Consider the following 22,192-nt stretch of genomic DNA (forward strand, 5'->3'; position numbering starts at 1 on the left):
ACACGCTCTGACACTCTCTATCTGACACTCTCTGACACTCTCTATCTCTCTCTATCACTCTCTGGCACTCTCAGACACTCTCAGACACTCTCAGACAATCACTATCTCCCTCTGACACTGTCTGCCACTCGATGACACTCTCTGACACTCACTATAACTCTCTGACACTCTCTGACACTCACTGACACTCTCTATCACTCTCTATCACTCTCTGAAACTCACTGACACTCTCAGACACTCACTATCACTCTCTGACACTCTCTGACACACTCTATCACTCTCAGACACTCACTATCACTCTCTGACACTCTCTGACACTCTCTATCACTCTCTACCACTCTCTATCACTCTCTGACACTGTCTGACACTCTCTGACACTCTCTGACAATCTCAGACACTCACAGACACTCACAATCACTCTCTGATACACTCTGACACTCACTATCACTCTCTGATACTCACTATCACTCTCTGACACTCTCTATCACTCACTGACACGCTCTGACACTCTCAGACACTCACTATCAATCTCTGATACTCTCTGACGCTCACTATCACTCTGACATTCTCTATAACTCTCTGACACTCTCAGACACTCTCAGACACTCACTATCACTCTCTGACACTCTCTTTCACTCTCTGAAACTCTCTGACACTCTCTATCACTCTCTGACACTCTCTGACACTCTCTGACAATCTCAGACACTCTCAGACACTCACTATCACTCTCTATCACTCTCTATCACTCTCTGACACTCTCGATCAATCTCTATCACTCTCAGACACTCTCTAGCAATCTCTATCACTCTCTGACACTCTCTGACACTCTCTGAATCTCTCTATCCCTCTCTGATACTCTCTATCACTCTCTGACACTCTCTGACACTCTCTGACACTCTCTATCTCTCTCTGACACTCTCTAACACTCGATGACACTCTCTGACACTCTGCATCACTCTCTGACACTCTCTGACACTCTCTGACACACTCAGACACTCACTATCACTCTCTGATACACACTATCACTCTCTGACACTCTCTATCACTCTCTATCACTCTCTGACACTCTCTGACACTCTCAGACACTCACTATCAATCTCTGTTACTCTCTGAAACTCACTATCATTCTCTGATACACACTATCACTCTCTGACACTCTCTAACACTCTCTATCACTCTCTGACACTCTCTGACACTCTCAGACACTCACTATCAATCTCTGATACACTCTGACACTCACTATCACTCTCTGACACTCTCTATAACTCTCTGACACTCTCAGACACTCTCAGGCACTCACTATCACTCTCTGACACTCTCCATCACTCTCTGACACTCTCTGACACTCTCTATCACTCTCTGACACTCACTATCACTCTCTGACACTCTCCATCACTCTCTGACACTCTCTGACACTCACTATCACTCTCTGACACTCTCTGACTCTCTCAGACACTCACTATCACTCTCTGAAATTCTCTGACACTCTCTGACACTCTCAGACACTCACTATCACTCTCTGACACTCTCTGACACTCCCTGACACTCACTATCACTCTCTGACACTCCCTGACACTCTCTATCACTCTCTGACACTCTCGATCAATCTCTATCACTCTCAGACACTCTCTATCAATCTCTATCACTCTCTGACACTCTCTGACACTCTCTGAAACTCTCTATCCCTCTCTGACACTCTCTATCACTCTCTGACACTCTCTGACACTCTCTGACACTCTGCATCACTCTCTGACACTCTCTGACACTCTCAGACACTCTCAGGCAGTCACTATCAATCTCTGAAACTCTCTGACACTCTCTTTCACTCTCTGACACTCTCTATCACTCTCTGACACTCTCTGGCACTCTCTGACACTCTCTGTCACTCTCTGACACTCTCTGATACTCTCTGACACTCTCTGAGACTCTCTACCACTCTCTGACACTCTCTGACACTCTCTGACACTCTCTGACAATCTCAGACACTCTCAGACACTCACAATCACTCTCTGATACTCTCTGACACTCACTATCACTCTCTGACACTCACTATCACTCTCTATCACACTCTGACACTCTCCGACACACTCTGACAATCTCAGACACTCTCAGACACTCACTATCACTCTCTGACACTCACTATCGCTCTCTGACACTCTCTATCACTCTCTGACACTCTCTGACACTCTCTGACACTCTCTATCACTCTCTGACACTCTCTGACACTCTCTGATACTCTCTGACACTCTCTGAGACTCCCTATCACTCTCTGACACTCTCTGACAATCTCAGACACTCTCAGACACTCACAATCACTCTCTGATACTCTCTGACACTCACTATCACTCTCTGACACTCACTATCACTCTCTGACACTCTCTGACACTCTCTATCACTCTCTGACACTTTCTGACACACTCAGACACTCACTATCACTCTCTGATACACACTATCACTCTCTGACACTCTCTATCACTCTCTATCACTCTCTGACACTCTCTGACACTCTCAGACACTCACTATCAATCTCTGTTACTCTCTGAAACTCACTATCATTCTCTGATACACACTATCACTCTCTGACACTCTCTAACACTCTCTATCACTCTCTGACACTCTCTGACACTCTCAGACACTCACTATCAATCTCTGATACACTCTGACACTCACTATCACTCTCTGACGCTCTCTATAACTCTCTGACACTCTCAGACACTCTCAGACACTCACTATCACTCTCTGACACTCTCCATCACTCTCTGACACTCTCTGACACTCTCTATCACTCTCTGACACTCTCTGACACTCTCTGACAATCTCAGACACTCACTATCACTCTCTGACACTCTCCATCACTCTCTGACACTCTCTGACACTCACTATCACTCTCTGACACTCTCTGACTCTCTCAGACACTCACTATCACTCTCTGAAATTCTCTGACACTCTCTGACACTCTCAGACACTCACTATCACTCTCTGACACTCTCTGACACTCCCTGACACTCACTATCACTCTCTGACACTCTCTGACATTCTCCGACACTCTCTGTCACTCGCCATCACTCTCTGACACTCTCTGACACTCACTATCACTCTCTGACACTTACTATCACTCTCTGACACTCTCTGACACTCTCTGACACTCTCTATCACTCTCTATCGCTCTTTGACACTTTCTATCACTCTCTATCACTCTCTGACACTCTCTGACACTCACTATCACTCTCTGACACTCTCTGACACTCTCTGACACTCTCTGACACTCGCTATCACTCCCTGACACTCTCTGACACTCTCTATCACTCTCTGACACTCTCTGACACTCACTATCACTCTCTCGGACACTCACTATCACTATATGACACTCTCCATCACTGTCGGACACTCTCAGACACTGTCAGACACTCCCTATCGCTCTCCGACCCTCTCCGACACTCTCTGACACTCTCTGACACTCTCTGAGACTCTCTGACACAATCTAACACTCTCTGACACTCTCGATCACTCACCAGCACTCTCTGAAACTCTCTGAGACTCTCAGACACTGTCTATCACTCTCTGACACTCTCTATCACTCTCTGACACTCTCTCTCACTCTCTGACACTCTCTGACACTCTCTGACACTCTCAGACACTCTCTATCACTCTCTGACACTCTCTATCACTCTCTGACACTCTCTGACACTCTCAGACACTCTCTATAACTCTCTGACACTCTCTGACACTCTCTGACACTCTCTATCACTCTCAGACATTCACTATCACTCTCTGACACTCTCTATCACTCTCTGACTATCTCTGACACTCTCAGACACTCACTATCACTCTCTGATATACACTATCAATCTCTGACACTCTCTATCAGTCTCTATCACTCTCTGACACTCTCTGACACTCTCAGACACTCACTATCACTCTCTGATACACACTATCTCTCTCTGACACTCTCTGACACTCTCTATCACTCTCTGACACTCTCTGACACTCTCAGACACTCACTATCAATCTCTGATATTCTCTGACACTCACTATCACTCTCTGATACACACTATCACTCTCTGACTCTCTCTGTCACTCTCTATCACTCTCTGACACTCTCTGACACTCTCAGACACTCACTATCAATCTCTGATACTCTCTGACACTCACTATCACTCTCTGACACTCTCCATCACTCTCTGACACTCTCTGACAATCTCTATCACTCTCTGACACTCTCTGACACTCTCTGACAATCTCAGACACTCTCAGACTCTCACTATCACTCTCTGATACTCCCTGACACTCTCTATCACTCTCTGACACTCTCTGACACTCTCAGACATACACTATCACTCTCTGACACTCTCTGACACTCTCTATCACTCTCAGACAGTCACTATCACTCTCTGACACTATCTATCACTCTCTGACACTCTCTGACACTCTCTGTCACTCTCTGACACTCACTATCTCTCTCTGACACACTCTGACACTCTCTGACAATATCTGACACTCTCTGACACTGTCTATCTGACACTCTCTGACACTCTCTATCACTCTCTACCACTCTCTATCACTCTCTGACACTCTCTGACACTGTCAGACACTCTCTGACACTCACTATCACTCTCAGACACTCTCAGACACTCACTATCTCTCTCTGACACTCTCTGACACTCTCTATCACTCTCTATCACTCTCTGACAATCTCAGACATTCTCAGACACTCACTATCTCTCTCTGACACGCTCTGACACTCACTATCACACTCTGACAGACTCTGACTATATCTGACACGCTCTGACACTCTCTATCGGACACTCTCTGACACTCTCTATCACTCTCTATCACTCTCTGGCACTCTCAGACACTCTCAGACACTCTCAGACAATCACTATCCCCCTCTGACACTCTCTGCCACTCTATGACACTCACTATAACTCTCTGACACTCTCTGACACTCCCTGACACTCTCTGACACTCTCTATCACTCTCTGAAACTCACTATCACTCTCTGACACTCTCTGACACTCTCAGACACTCACTATCACTCTCTGACACTCTCTATCACTCTCAGACACTCAATATCACTCTCTGACACTCTCTGACACTCTCAGACACTCACTATCACTCTCTGACACTCTCTGACACTCTCTATCACTCTCTGACACTCTCAGACACTCACTATCACTCTCTGACACTCTCTGACACTCTCTATCACTCTCAGACACTCACTATCACTCTCTGACACTATCTATCACTCTCTGACACTCTCTGACACTCTCAGACACTCACTATCACTCTCTGATACTCTCTGTCACTCACTATCACTCTCTGACACTCTCCATCACTCTCTGACACTCTCTGACAATCTCTATCTCTCTCTGACACACTCTGACACTCTCTGACAATATCTGACACTCTCTGACACTCTCTATCTGACACTCTCTGACACTCTCTATCACTCTCTACCACTCTCTATCACTCTCTGACACTCTCTGACACTCTCAGACACTCTCTGACACTCACTATCACTCTCAGACACTCTCAGACACTCACTATCACTCTCTGACAGTCTCTGACACTCTCTATCACTCACTATCAATCTCTGACAATCTCAGACAATCTCAGACACTCACTATCACTCTCTGACACGCTCTGACACTCACTATCACTCTCTGACACACTCTGACTATATCTGACACGCTCTGACACTCTCTGTCTGACACTCTCTGACACTCTCTATCTCTCTCTATCACTCTCTGGCAATCTCAGACACTCTCAGACACTCTCAGACAATCACTATCTCCCTCTGACACTCTCTGCCACTCGATGACACTCTCTGACACTCACTATAACTCTCTGACACTCTCTGACACTCACTGACACTCTCTATCACTCTCTATCACTCTCTGAAACTCACTGACACTCTCAGACACTCACTATCACTCTCTGACACTCTCTGACACTCTCTATCACTCTCAGACACTCACTATCACTCTCTGACACTCTCTGACACTCTCTATCACTCTCTACCACTCTCTATCACTCCCTGACACTCTCTGACACTCTCTGACAATCTCAGACACTCACAGACACTCACAATCACTCTCTGATGCACTCTGACACTCACTATCACTCTCTGATACTCACTATCACTCTCTGACACTCTCTATCACTCTCTATCACTCACTGACACGCTCTGACACTCTCAGACACTCACTATCAATCTCTGATACTCTCTGACGCTCACTATCACTCTCTGACACTCTCTATAACTCTCTGACACACTCAGACACTCTCAGACACTCACTATCACTCTCTGACACTCTCTATCACTCTCTGAAACTCTCTGACACTCTCTATCACTCTCTGACACTCTCTGACACTCTCTGACAATCTCAGACACTCTCAGACACTCACTATCACTCTCTATCACTCTCTGAAACTCTCTGACACTCTCTATCACTCTCTGACACACTCTGACACTCTCTGACACTCCCTGACGCTCTCTGACACTCTCTGACACTCTCTGACACTCTCAGACACTCTCTATCTGACACTCCCTGACACTCTCTGTCACTCTCTATAACTCTCTAACACTCTCTGACACTCTCTGACACTCTCAGACACTCTCAGACACTCACTATCACTCTCTGACACTCTCTGACACTCACTATCACTCTCATTCACTCTCTATCGCTCTCTGACACTCTTTGACACTCTCTAACACACTCTGACTCTCACTATCACTCTCTGATACTCCCTGACACTATCTGACACGCTCTGACACTCTCTATCACTCTCTATCAATCTCTGACACTCTCTGAGACTCACTATCACTCTCTGACACTCTCTGACACTCTCAGACACTCTCTATCACTCTCTATCACTCTCTGACAATCTCTGACACTCTCTGACACTCTCGATCACTCTCTGACACTCTCTGACACTCTCTATCAATCTCTGACACTCTCTGACACTCTCTGACACTCTCTATCACACTCCGACACTCACTATCACTCTCTGACACTCTCTGACACAATCTGACACTCTCGGACACTCACTATCACTCTGTGACACTCGCTATCACTGTCTGACACTCTCAGACACTCCCTGTCACTCTCTGACACTCTCTGACTATCTCTGACACTCTCTGACACTCTCTATCACTCTCTGTCACTCTCTGTCACTCACTATCACTCTCTGACACTCTCTGACACTCTCTATCACTCTCTGACACTCTCTAACACTCTCTGACACTCTCTGACACTCTCTGACACTCTCAGACACTCTCTACCACTCTCTGACACTCTCTATCACTCTCTGACACTCTCTGACACTCTCTGACACTCTCAGACACTCTCTATAACTCTCTGACACTCTCTGACACTCTCTGACACTCTCAGACACTCTCAGACACTCACTATCACTCTCTGACACTCTCTATCACTCTCTGACACTCTCTGACACTCTCAGACACTCACTATCACTCTCTGATACTCTCTGTCACTCACTATCACTCTCTGACACTCTCCATCACTCTCTGACACTCTCTGACAATCTCTATCACTCTCTGACACTCTCTGACACTCTCTGACAATCTCAGACACACTCAGACACTCACTATCACTCTCTGATACTCCCTGACACTCTCTATCACTCTCTGACACTCTCTGACACTCTCAGACACTCACTATCACTCTCTGACACTCTCTATCACTCTCAGACACTCACTATCACTCTCTGACACTATCTATCACTCTCTGACACTCTCTATCACTCTCTGACACTCACTATCTCTCTCTGACACACTCTGACACTCTCTGACAATATCTGACACACTCTGACACTCTCTATCTGACTCACTATCACTCTCAGACACTCTCAGACACTCACTATCACTCTCTGACACTCTCTGACTCTCTCTATCACTCTCTATCAATCTCTGACAATCTCAGACATTCTCAGACACTCACTATCACTCTCTGACACGCTCTGACACTCACTATCACTCTCTGACACACTCTGACTATATCTGACACGCTCTGACACTCTCTATCTGACACTCTCTGACACTCTATCTCTCTCTATCACTCTCTGGCACTCTCAGACACTCTCAGACACTCTCAGACAATCACTATCTCCCTCTGACACTGTCTGCCACTCGATGACACTCTCTGACACTCACTATAACTCTCTGACACTCTCTGACACTCACTGACACTCTCTATCACTCTCTATCACTCTCTGAAACTCACTGACACTCTCAGACACTCACTATCACTCTCTGACACTCTCTGACACTCTCTATCACTCTCAGACACTCACTATCACTCTCTGACACTCTCTGACACTCTCTATCACTCTCTACCACTCTCTATCACTCTCTGACACTGTCTGACACTCTCTGACACTCTCTGACAATCTCAGACACTCACAGACACTCACAATCACTCTCTGATACACTCTGACACTCACTATCACTCTCTGATACTCACTATCACTCTCTGACACTCTCTATCACTCACTGACACGCTCTGACACTCTCAGACACTCACTATCAATCTCTGATACTCTCTGACGCTCACTATCACTCTGACATTCTCTATAACTCTCTGACACTCTCAGACACTCTCAGACACTCACTATCACTCTCTGACACTCTCTTTCACTCTCTGAAACTCTCTGACACTCTCTATCACTCTCTGACACTCTCTGACACTCTCTGACAATCTCAGACACTCTCAGACACTCACTATCACTCTCTATCACTCTCTATCACTCTCTGACACTCTCGATCAATCTCTATCACTCTCAGACACTCTCTATCAATCTCTATCACTCTCTGACACTCTCTGACACTCTCTGAAACTCTCTATCCCTCTCTGACACTCTCTATCACTCTCTGACACTCTCTGACACTCTCTGACACTCTCTGACACTCTGCATCACTCTCTGACACTCTCTGACACTCTCAGACACTCTCAGGCAGTCACTATCAATCTCTATCACTCTCTGACACTCTCTGACACTCTCTGAAACTCTCTATCCCTCTCTGACACTCTCTATCACTCTCTGACACTCTCTGACACTCTCTGACACTCTCTGACACTCTGCATCACTCTCTGACACTCTCTATCACTCTCTGACACTCTCTCTCACTCTCTGACACTCTCTGACACTCTCTGACACTCTCAGACACTCTCTATCACTCTCTGACACTCTCTATCACTCTCTGACACTCTCTGACACTCTCAGACACTCTCTATAACTCTCTGACACTCTCTTTCACTCTCTGACACTCTCTATCACTCTCTGACACTCTCTGGCACTCTCTGACTCTCTCTGTCACTCTCTGACAGTCTCTGATACTCTCTGACACTCTCTGAGACTCTCTACCACTCTCTGACACTCTCTGACACTCTCTGACAATCTCAGACACTCTCAGACACTCACAATCACTCTCTGATACTCTCTGACACTCACTATCACTCTCTGACACTCACTATCACTCTCTATCACACTCTGACACTCTCCGACACACTCTGACAATCTCAGACACTCTCAGACACTCACTATCACTCTCTGATACTCACTATCGCTCTCTGACACTCTCTATCACTCTCTGACACTCTCTGACACTCTCTGACACTCTCTATCACTCTCTGACACTCTCTGACACTCTCTGATACTCTCTGACACTCTCTGAGACTCCCTATCACTCTCTGACACTCTCTGACAATCTCAGACACTCTCAGACACTCACAATCACTCTCTGATACTCTCTGACACTCACTATCACTCTCTGACACTCACTATCACTCTCTGACACTCTCTGACACTCTCTATCACTCTCTGACACTCTCTGACACACTCAGACACTCACTATCACTCTCTGATACACACTATCACTCTCTGACACTCTCTATCACTCTCTATCACTCTCTGACACTCTCTGACACTCTCAGACACTCACTATCAATCTCTGTTACTCTCTGAAACTCACTATCATTCTCTGATACACACTATCACTCTCTGACACTCTCTAACACTCTCTATCACTCTCTGACACTCTCTGACACTCTCAGACACTCACTATCAATCTCTGATACACTCTGACACTCACTATCACTCTCTGACACTCTCTATAACTCTCTGACACTCTCAGACACTCTCACACACTCACTATCACTCTCTGACACTCTCCATCACTCTCTGACACTCTCTGACACTCTCTATCACTCTCTGACACTCTCTGACACTCTCTGACAATCTCAAACACTCACTATCACTCTCTGACACTCTCCATCACTCTCTGACACTCTCTGACACTCACTATCACTCTCTGACACTCTCTGACTCTCTCAGACACTCACTATCACTCTCTGAAATTCTCTGACACTCTCTGACACTCTCAGACACTCACTATCACTCTCTGACACTCTCTGACACTCCCTGACACTCACTATCACTCTCTGACACTCTCTGACATTCTCCGACACTCTCTGTCACTCGCCATCACTCTCTGACACTCTCTGACACTCACTATCACTCTCTGACACTTACTATCACTCTCTGACACTCTCTGACACTCTCTGACACTCTCTATCACTCTCTATCGCTCTTTGACACTTTCTATCACTCTCTATCACTCTCTGACACTCTCTGACACTCACTATCACTCTCTGACACTCTCTGACACTCTCTGACACTCTCTGACACTCGCTATCACTCCCTGACACTCTCTGACACTCTCTATCACTCTCTGACAATCTCTGACACTCTCTGACACTCACTATCACTCTCTCGGACACTCACTATCACTATATGACACTCTCTATCACTGTTGGACACTCTCAGACACTGTCAGACACTCCCTATCGCTCTCCGACACTCTCCGACACTCTCTGACACTCTCTGACACTCTCTGAGACTCTCTGACACAATCTAACACTCTCTGACACTCTCGATCACTCACCAGCACTCTCTGAAACTCTCTGAGACTCTCAGACACTGTCTATCACTCTCTGACACTCTCTATCACTCTCTGACACTCTCTCTCACTCTCTGACACTCTCTGACACTCTCTGACTCTCTCTGACACTCTCAGACACTCTCTATCACTCTCTGACACTCTCTATCACTCTCTGACCCTCTCTGACACTCTCAGACACTCTCTATAACTCTCTGACACTCTCTGACACTCGCTGACACTCTCTATCACTCTCTGACACTCTCTGACACTCTCAGACACTCACTATCACTCTCTGATACACACTATCACTCTCTGACTCCCTCTATCACTCTCTATCACTCTCTGACACTCTCTGACACTCTCAGACACTCACTATCACTCTCTGATACACACTATCACTCTCTGACACTCTCTATCACTCTCTATCACTCTCTGACACTCTCTGACACTCTCAGACACTCACTATCAATCTCTGATATTCTCTGACACTCACTATCACTCTCTGATACACACTATCAGTCTATGACTCTCTCTGTCAGTCTCTATCACTCTCTGACACACTCTGACACTCTCAGACACTCACTATCAGTCTCTGATATTCTCTGACACTCACTATCACTCTCTGACACTCTCCATCACTCTCTGACACTCTCTGACAATCTCTATCACTCTCTGACACTCTTTGACACTCTCTGACAATCTCAGACACTCTCAGACACTCACTATCACTCTCTGATACTCCCTGACACTCTCTATCACTCTCTGACACTCTCAGACACTCACTATCACTCTCTGACACTCTCTGACACTCTCTATCACTCTCAGACACTCACTATCACTCTCTGACACTATCTATCACTCTCTGACACTCTCTGACACTCTCAGACACTCACTATCACTCTCTGATACTCTCTGTCACTCACTATCACTCTCTGACACTCTCCATCACTCTCTGACACTCTCTGACAATCTCTATCTCTCTCTGACACACTCTGACACTCTCTGACAATATCTGACACTCTCTGACACTCTCTATCTGACACTCTCTGACACTCTCTATCACTCTCTACCACTCTCTATCACTCTCTGACACTCTCTGACACTCTCAGACACTCTCTGACACTCACTATCACTCTCAGACACTCTCAGACACTCACTATCACTCTCTGACAGTCTCTGACACTCTCTATCACTCACTATCAATCTCTGACAATCTCAGACAATCTCAGACACTCACTATCACTCTCTGACACGCTCTGACACTCACTATCACTCTCTGACACACTCTGACTATATCTGACACGCTCTGACACTCTCTGTCTGACACTCTCTGACACTCTCTATCTCTCTCTATCACTCTCTGGCAATCTCAGACACTCTCAGACACTCTCAGACAATCACTATCTCCCTCTGACACTCTCTGCCACTCGATGACACTCTCTGACACTCACTATAACTCTCTGACACTCTCTGACACTCACTGACACTCTCTATCACTCTCTATCACTCTCTGAAACTCACTGACACTCTCAGACACTCACTATCACTCTCTGACACTCTCTGACACTCTCTATCACTCTCAGACACTCACTATCACTCTCTGACACTCTCTGACACTCTCTATCACTCTCTACCACTCTCTATCACTCCCTGACACTCTCTGACACTCTCTGACAATCTCAGACACTCACAGACACTCACAATCACTCTCTGATGCACTCTGACACTCACTATCACTCTCTGATACTCACTATCACTCTCTGACACTCTCTATCACTCTCTATCACTCACTGACACGCTCTGACACTCTCAGACACTCTCTATCACTCTCTGACACACTCTGACACTCTCTGACACTCCCTGACGCTCTCTGACACTCTCTGACACTCTCAGACACTCTCAGACACTCTCTATCTGACACTCCCTGACACTCTCTGTCACTCTCTATAACTCTCTAACACTCTCTGACACTCTCTGACACTCTCAGACACTCTCAGACACTCACTATCACTCTCTGACACTCTCTGACACTCACTATCACTCTCATTCACTCTCTATCGCTCTCTGACACTCTTTGACACTCTCTAACACACTCTGACTCTCACTATCACTCTCTGATACTCCCTGACACTATCTGACACGCTCTGACACTCTCTATCACTCTCTATCAATCTCTGACACTCTCTGAGACTCACTATCACTCTCTGACACTCTCTGACACTCTCAGACACTCTCTATCACTCTCTATCACTCTCTGACAATCTCTGACACTCTCTGACACTCTCGATCACTCTCTGACACTCTCTGACACTCTCTATCAATCTCTGACACTCTCTGACACTCTCTGACACTCTCTATCACACTCCGACACTCACTATCACTCTCTGACACTCTCTGACACAATCTGACACTCTCGGACACTCACTATCACTCTGTGACACTCGCTATCACTGTCTGACACTCTCAGACACTCCCTGTCACTCTCTGACACTCTCTGACTATCTCTGACACTCTCTGACACTCTCTATCACTCTCTGTCACTCTCTGTCACTCACTATCACTCTCTGACACTCTCTGACACTCTCTATCACTCTCTGACACTCTCTAACACTCTCTGACACTCTCTGACACTCTCTGACACTCTCAGACACTCTCTACCACTCTCTGACACTCTCTATCACTCTCTGACACTCTCTGACACTCTCTGACACTCTCAGACACTCTCTATAACTCTCTGACACTCTCTGACACTCTCAGACACTCTCAGACACTCACTATCACTCTCTGACACTCTCTATCACTCTCTGACACTCTCTGACACTCTCAGACACTCACTATCACTCTCTGATACTCTCTGTCACTCACTATCACTCTCTGACACTCTCCATCACTCTCTGACACTCTCTGACAATCTCTATCACTCTCTGACACTCTCTGACACTCTCTGACAATCTCAGACACACTCAGACACTCACTATCACTCTCTGATACTCCCTGACACTCTCTATCACTCTCTGACACTCTCTGACACTCTCAGACACTCACTATCACTCTCTGACACTCTCTATCACTCTCAGACACTCACTATCACTCTCTGACACTATCTATCACTCTCTGACACTCTCTATCACTCTCTGACACTCACTATCTCTCTCTGACACACTCTGACACTCTCTGACAATATCTGACACACTCTGACACTCTCTATCTGACTCACTATCACTCTCAGACACTCTCAGACACTCACTATCACTCTCTGACACTCTCTGACTCTCTCTATCACTCTCTATCAATCTCTGACAATCTCAGACATTCTCAGACACTCACTATCACTCTCTGACACGCTCTGACACTCACTATCACTCTCTGACACACTCTGACTATATCTGACACGCTCTGACACTCTCTATCTGACACTCTCTGACACTCTCTATCTCTCTCTATCACTCTCTGGCACTCTCAGACACTCTCAGACACTCTCAGACAATCACTATCTCCCTCTGACACTGTCTGCCACTCGATGACACTCTCTGACACTCACTATAACTCTCTGACACTCTCTGACACTCACTGACACTCTCTATCACTCTCTATCACTCTCTGAAACTCACTGACACTCTCAGACACTCACTATCACTCTCTGACACTCTCTGACACACTCTATCACTCTCAGACACTCACTATCACTCTCTGACACTCTCTGACACTCTCTATCACTCTCTACCACTCTCTATCACTCTCTGACACTGTCTGACACTCTCTGACACTCTCTGACAATCTCAGACACTCACAGACACTCACAATCACTCTCTGATACACTCTGACACTCACTATCACTCTCTGATACTCACTATCACTCTCTGACACTCTCTATCACTCACTGACACGCTCTGACACTCTCAGACACTCACTATCAATCTCTGATACTCTCTGACGCTCACTATCACTCTGACATTCTCTATAACTCTCTGACACTCTCAGACACTCTCAGACACTCACTATCACTCTCTGACACTCTCTTTCACTCTCTGAAACTCTCTGACACTCTCTATCACTCTCTGACACTCTCTGACACTCTCTGACAATCTCAGACACTCTCAGACACTCACTATCACTCTCTATCACTCTCTATCACTCTCTGACACTCTCGATCAATCTCTATCACTCTCAGACACTCTCTAGCAATCTCTATCACTCTCTGACACTCTCTGACACTCTCTGAATCTCTCTATCCCTCTCTGATACTCTCTATCACTCTCTGACACTCTCTGACACTCTCTGACACTCTCTATCTCTCTCTGACACTCTCTAACACTCGATGACACTCTCTGACACTCTGCATCACTCTCTGACACTCTCTGACACTCTCTGACACACTCAGACACTCACTATCACTCTCTGATACACACTATCACTCTCTGACACTCTCTATCACTCTCTATCACTCTCTGACACTCTCTGACACTCTCAGACACTCACTATCAATCTCTGTTACTCTCTGAAACTCACTATCATTCTCTGATACACACTATCACTCTCTGACACTCTCTAACACTCTCTATCACTCTCTGACACTCTCTGACACTCTCAGACACTCACTATCAATCTCTGATACACTCTGACACTCACTATCACTCTCTGACACTCTCTATAACTCTCTGACACTCTCAGACACTCTCAGGCACTCACTATCACTCTCTGACACTCTCCATCACTCTCTGACACTCTCTGACACTCTCTATCACTCTCTGACACTCACTATCACTCTCTGACACTCTCCATCACTCTCTGACACTCTCTGACACTCACTATCACTCTCTGACACTCTCTGACTCTCTCAGACACTCACTATCACTCTCTGAAATTCTCTGACACTCTCTGACACTCTCAGACACTCACTATCACTCTCTGACACTCTCTGACACTCCCTGACACTCACTATCACTCTCTGACACTCCCTGACACTCTCTATCACTCTCTGACACTCTCGATCAATCTCTATCACTCTCAGACACTCTCTATCAATCTCTATCACTCTCTGACACTCTCTGACACTCTCTGAAACTCTCTATCCCTCTCTGACACTCTCTATCACTCTCTGACACTCTCTGACACTCTCTGACACTCTGCATCACTCTCTGACACTCTCTGACACTCTCAGACACTCTCAGGCAGTCACTATCAATCTCTGAAACTCTCTGACACTCTCTTTCACTCTCTGACACTCTCTATCACTCTCTGACACTCTCTGGCACTCTCTGACACTCTCTGTCACTCTCTGACACTCTCTGATACTCTCTGACACTCTCTGAGACTCTCTACCACTCTCTGACACTCTCTGACACTCTCTGACACTCTCTGACAATCTCAGACACTCTCAGACACTCACAATCACTCTCTGATACTCTCTGACACTCACTATCACTCTCTGACACTCACTATCACTCTCTATCACACTCTGACACTCTCCGACACACTCTGACAATCTCAGACACTCTCAGACACTCACTATCACTCTCTGACACTCACTATCGCTCTCTGACACTCTCTATCACTCTCTGACACTCTCTGACACTCTCTGACACTCTCTATCACTCTCTGACACTCTCTGACACTCTCTGATACTCTCTGACACTCTCTGAGACTCCCTATCACTCTCTGACACTCTCTGACAATCTCAGACACTCTCAGACACTCACAATCACTCTCTGATACTCTCTGACACTCACTATCACTCTCTGACACTCACTATCACTCTCTGACACTCTCTGACACTCTCTATCACTCTCTGACACTTTCTGACACACTCAGACACTCACTATCACTCTCTGATACACACTATCACTCTCTGACACTCTCTATCACTCTCTATCACTCTCTGACACTCTCTGACACTCTCAGACACTCACTATCAATCTCTGTTACTCTCTGAAACTCACTATCATTCTCTGATACACACTATCACTCTCTGACACTCTCTAACACTCTCTATCACTCTCTGACACTCTCTGACACTCTCAGACACTCACTATCAATCTCTGATACACTCTGACACTCACTATCACTCTCTGACGCTCTCTATAACTCTCTGACACTCTCAGACACTCTCAGACACTCACTATCACTCTCTGACACTCTCCATCACTCTCTGACACTCTCTGACACTCTCTATCACTCTCTGACACTCTCTGACACTCTCTGACAATCTCAGACACTCACTATCACTCTCTGACACTCTCCATCACTCTCTGACACTCTCTGACACTCACTATCACTCTCTGACACTCTCTGACTCTCTCAGACACTCACTATCACTCTCTGAAATTCTCTGACACTCTCTGACACTCTCAGACACTCACTATCACTCTCTGACACTCTCTGACACTCCCTGACACTCACTATCACTCTCTGACACTCTCTGACATTCTCCGACACTCTCTGTCACTCGCCATCACTCTCTGACACTCTCTGACACTCACTATCACTCTCTGACACTTACTATCACTCTCTGACACTCTCTGACACTCTCTGACACTCTCTATCACTCTCTATCGCTCTTTGACACTTTCTATCACTCTCTATCACTCTCTGACACTCTCTGACACTCACTATCACTCTCTGACACTCTCTGACACTCTCTGACACTCTCTGACACTCGCTATCACTCCCTGACACTCTCTGACACTCTCTATCACTCTCTGACACTCTCTGACACTCACTATCACTCTCTCGGACACTCACTATCACTATATGACACTCTCCATCACTGTCGGACACTCTCAGACACTGTCAGACACTCCCTATCGCTCTCCGACCCTCTCCGACACTCTCTGACACTCTCTGACACTCTCTGAGACTCTCTGACACAATCTAACACTCTCTGACACTCTCGATCACTCACCAGCACTCTCTGAAACTCTCTGAGACTCTCAGACACTGTCTATCACTCTCTGACACTCTCTATCACTCTCTGACACTCTCTCTCACTCTCTGACACTCTCTGACACTCTCTGACACTCTCAGACACTCTCTATCACTCTCTGACACTCTCTATCACTCTCTGACACTCTCTATCACTCTCTGACACTCTCTGACACTCTCAGACACTCTCTATAACTCTCTGACACTCTCTGACACTCTCTGACACTCTCTATCACTCTCAGACATTCACTATCACTCTCTGACACTCTCTATCACTCTCTGACTATCTCTGACACTCTCAGACACTCACTATCACTCTCTGATATACACTATCAATCTCTGACACTCTCTATCAGTCTCTATCACTCTCTGACACTCTCTGACACTCTCAGACACTCACTATCACTCTCTGATACACACTATCTCTCTCTGACACTCTCTGACACTCTCTATCACTCTCTGACACTCTCTGACACTCTCAGACACTCACTATCAATCTCTGATATTCTCTGACACTCACTATCACTCTCTGATACACACTATCACTCTCTGACTCTCTCTGTCACTCTCTATCACTCTCTGACACTCTCTGACACTCTCAGACACTCACTATCAATCTCTGATACTCTCTGACACTCACTATCACTCTCTGACACTCTCCATCACTCTCTGACACTCTCTGACAATCTCTATCACTCTCTGACACTCTCTGACACTCTCTGACAATCTCAGACACTCTCAGACTCTCACTATCACTCTCTGATACTCCCTGACACTCTCTATCACTCTCTGACACTCTCTGACACTCTCAGACATACACTATCACTCTCTGACACTCTCTGACACTCTCTATCACTCTCAGACAGTCACTATCACTCTCTGACACTATCTATCACTCTCTGACACTCTCTGACACTCTCTGTCACTCTCTGACACTCACTATCTCTCTCTGACACACTCTGACACTCTCTGACAATATCTGACACTCTCTGACACTGTCTATCTGACACTCTCTGACACTCTCTATCACTCTCTACCACTCTCTATCACTCTCTGACACTCTCTGACACTGTCAGACACTCTCTGACACTCACTATCACTCTCAGACACTCTCAGACACTCACTATCTCTCTCTGACACTCTCTGACACTCTCTATCACTCTCTATCACTCTCTGACAATCTCAGACATTCTCAGACACTCACTATCTCTCTCTGACACGCTCTGACACTCACTATCACACTCTGACAGACTCTGACTATATCTGACACGCTCTGACACTCTCTATCGGACACTCTCTGACACTCTCTATCACTCTCTATCACTCTCTGGCACTCTCAGACACTCTCAGACACTCTCAGACAATCACTATCCCCCTCTGACACTCTCTGCCACTCTATGACACTCACTATAACTCTCTGACACTCTCTGACACTCCCTGACACTCTCTGACACTCTCTATCACTCTCTGAAACTCACTATCACTCTCTGACACTCTCTGACACTCTCAGACACTCACTATCACTCTCTGACACTCTCTATCACTCTCAGACACTCAATATCACTCTCTGACACTCTCTGACACTCTCAGACACTCACTATCACTCTCTGACACTCTCTGACACTCTCTATCACTCTCTGACACTCTCAGACACTCACTATCACTCTCTGACACTCTCTGACACTCTCTATCACTCTCAGACACTCACTATCACTCTCTGACACTATCTATCACTCTCTGACACTCTCTGACACTCTCAGACACTCACTATCACTCTCTGATACTCTCTGTCACTCACTATCACTCTCTGACACTCTCCATCACTCTCTGACACTCTCTGACAATCTCTATCTCTCTCTGACACACTCTGACACTCTCTGACAATATCTGACACTCTCTGACACTCTCTATCTGACACTCTCTGACACTCTCTATCACTCTCTACCACTCTCTATCACTCTCTGACACTCTCTGACACTCTCAGACACTCTCTGACACTCACTATCACTCTCAGACACTCTCAGACACTCACTATCACTCTCTGACAGTCTCTGACACTCTCTATCACTCACTATCAATCTCTGACAATCTCAGACAATCTCAGACACTCACTATCACTCTCTGACACGCTCTGACACTCACTATCACTCTCTGACACACTCTGACTATATCTGACACGCTCTGACACTCTCTGTCTGACACTCTCTGACACTCTCTATCTCTCTCTATCACTCTCTGGCAATCTCAGACACTCTCAGACACTCTCAGACAATCACTATCTCCCTCTGACACTCTCTGCCACTCGATGACACTCTCTGACACTCACTATAACTCTCTGACACTCTCTGACACTCACTGACACTCTCTATCACTCTCTATCACTCTCTGAAACTCACTGACACTCTCAGACACTCACTATCACTCTCTGACACTCTCTGACACTCTCTATCACTCTCAGACACTCACTATCACTCTCTGACACTCTCTGACACTCTCTATCACTCTCTACCACTCTCTATCACTCCCTGACACTCTCTGACACTCTCTGACAATCTCAGACACTCACAGACACTCACAATCACTCTCTGATGCACTCTGACACTCACTATCACTCTCTGATACTCACTATCACTCTCTGACACTCTCTATCACTCTCTATCACTCACTGACACGCTCTGACACTCTCAGACACTCACTATCAATCTCTGATACTCTCTGACGCTCACTATCACTCTCTGACACTCTCTATAACTCTCTGACACACTCAGACACTCTCAGACACTCACTATCACTCTCTGACACTCTCTATCACTCTCTGAAACTCTCTGACACTCTCTATCACTCTCTGACACTCTCTGACACTCTCTGACAATCTCAGACACTCTCAGACACTCACTATCACTCTCTATCACTCTCTGAAACTCTCTGACACTCTCTATCACTCTCTGACACACTCTGACACTCTCTGACACTCCCTGACGCTCTCTGACACTCTCTGACACTCTCTGACACTCTCAGACACTCTCTATCTGACACTCCCTGACACTCTCTGTCACTCTCTATAACTCTCTAACACTCTCTGACACTCTCTGACACTCTCAGACACTCTCAGACACTCACTATCACTCTCTGACACTCTCTGACACTCACTATCACTCTCATTCACTCTCTATCGCTCTCTGACACTCTTTGACACTCTCTAACACACTCTGACTCTCACTATCACTCTCTGATACTCCCTGACACTATCTGACACGCTCTGACACTCTCTATCACTCTCTATCAATCTCTGACACTCTCTGAGACTCACTATCACTCTCTGACACTCTCTGACACTCTCAGACACTCTCTATCACTCTCTATCACTCTCTGACAATCTCTGACACTCTCTGACACTCTCGATCACTCTCTGACACTCTCTGACACTCTCTATCAATCTCTGACACTCTCTGACACTCTCTGACACTCTCTATCACACTCCGACACTCACTATCACTCTCTGACACTCTCTGACACAATCTGACACTCTCGGACACTCACTATCACTCTGTGACACTCGCTATCACTGTCTGACACTCTCAGACACTCCCTGTCACTCTCTGACACTCTCTGACTATCTCTGACACTCTCTGACACTCTCTATCACTCTCTGTCACTCTCTGTCACTCACTATCACTCTCTGACACTCTCTGACACTCTCTATCACTCTCTGACACTCTCTAACACTCTCTGACACTCTCTGACACTCTCTGACACTCTCAGACACTCTCTACCACTCTCTGACACTCTCTATCACTCTCTGACACTCTCTGACACTCTCTGACACTCTCAGACACTCTCTATAACTCTCTGACACTCTCTGACACTCTCTGACACTCTCAGACACTCTCAGACACTCACTATCACTCTCTGACACTCTCTATCACTCTCTGACACTCTCTGACACTCTCAGACACTCACTATCACTCTCTGATACTCTCTGTCACTCACTATCACTCTCTGACACTCTCCATCACTCTCTGACACTCTCTGACAATCTCTATCACTCTCTGACACTCTCTGACACTCTCTGACAATCTCAGACACACTCAGACACTCACTATCACTCTCTGATACTCCCTGACACTCTCTATCACTCTCTGACACTCTCTGACACTCTCAGACACTCACTATCACTCTCTGACACTCTCTATCACTCTCAGACACTCACTATCACTCTCTGACACTATCTATCACTCTCTGACACTCTCTATCACTCTCTGACACTCACTATCTCTCTCTGACACACTCTGACACTCTCTGACAATA

This window comes from Heterodontus francisci, chromosome 3, assembly GCF_036365525.1.
Source record: "Heterodontus francisci isolate sHetFra1 chromosome 3, sHetFra1.hap1, whole genome shotgun sequence".
Classification (NCBI taxonomy): Eukaryota; Metazoa; Chordata; class Chondrichthyes; order Heterodontiformes; family Heterodontidae; genus Heterodontus; species Heterodontus francisci.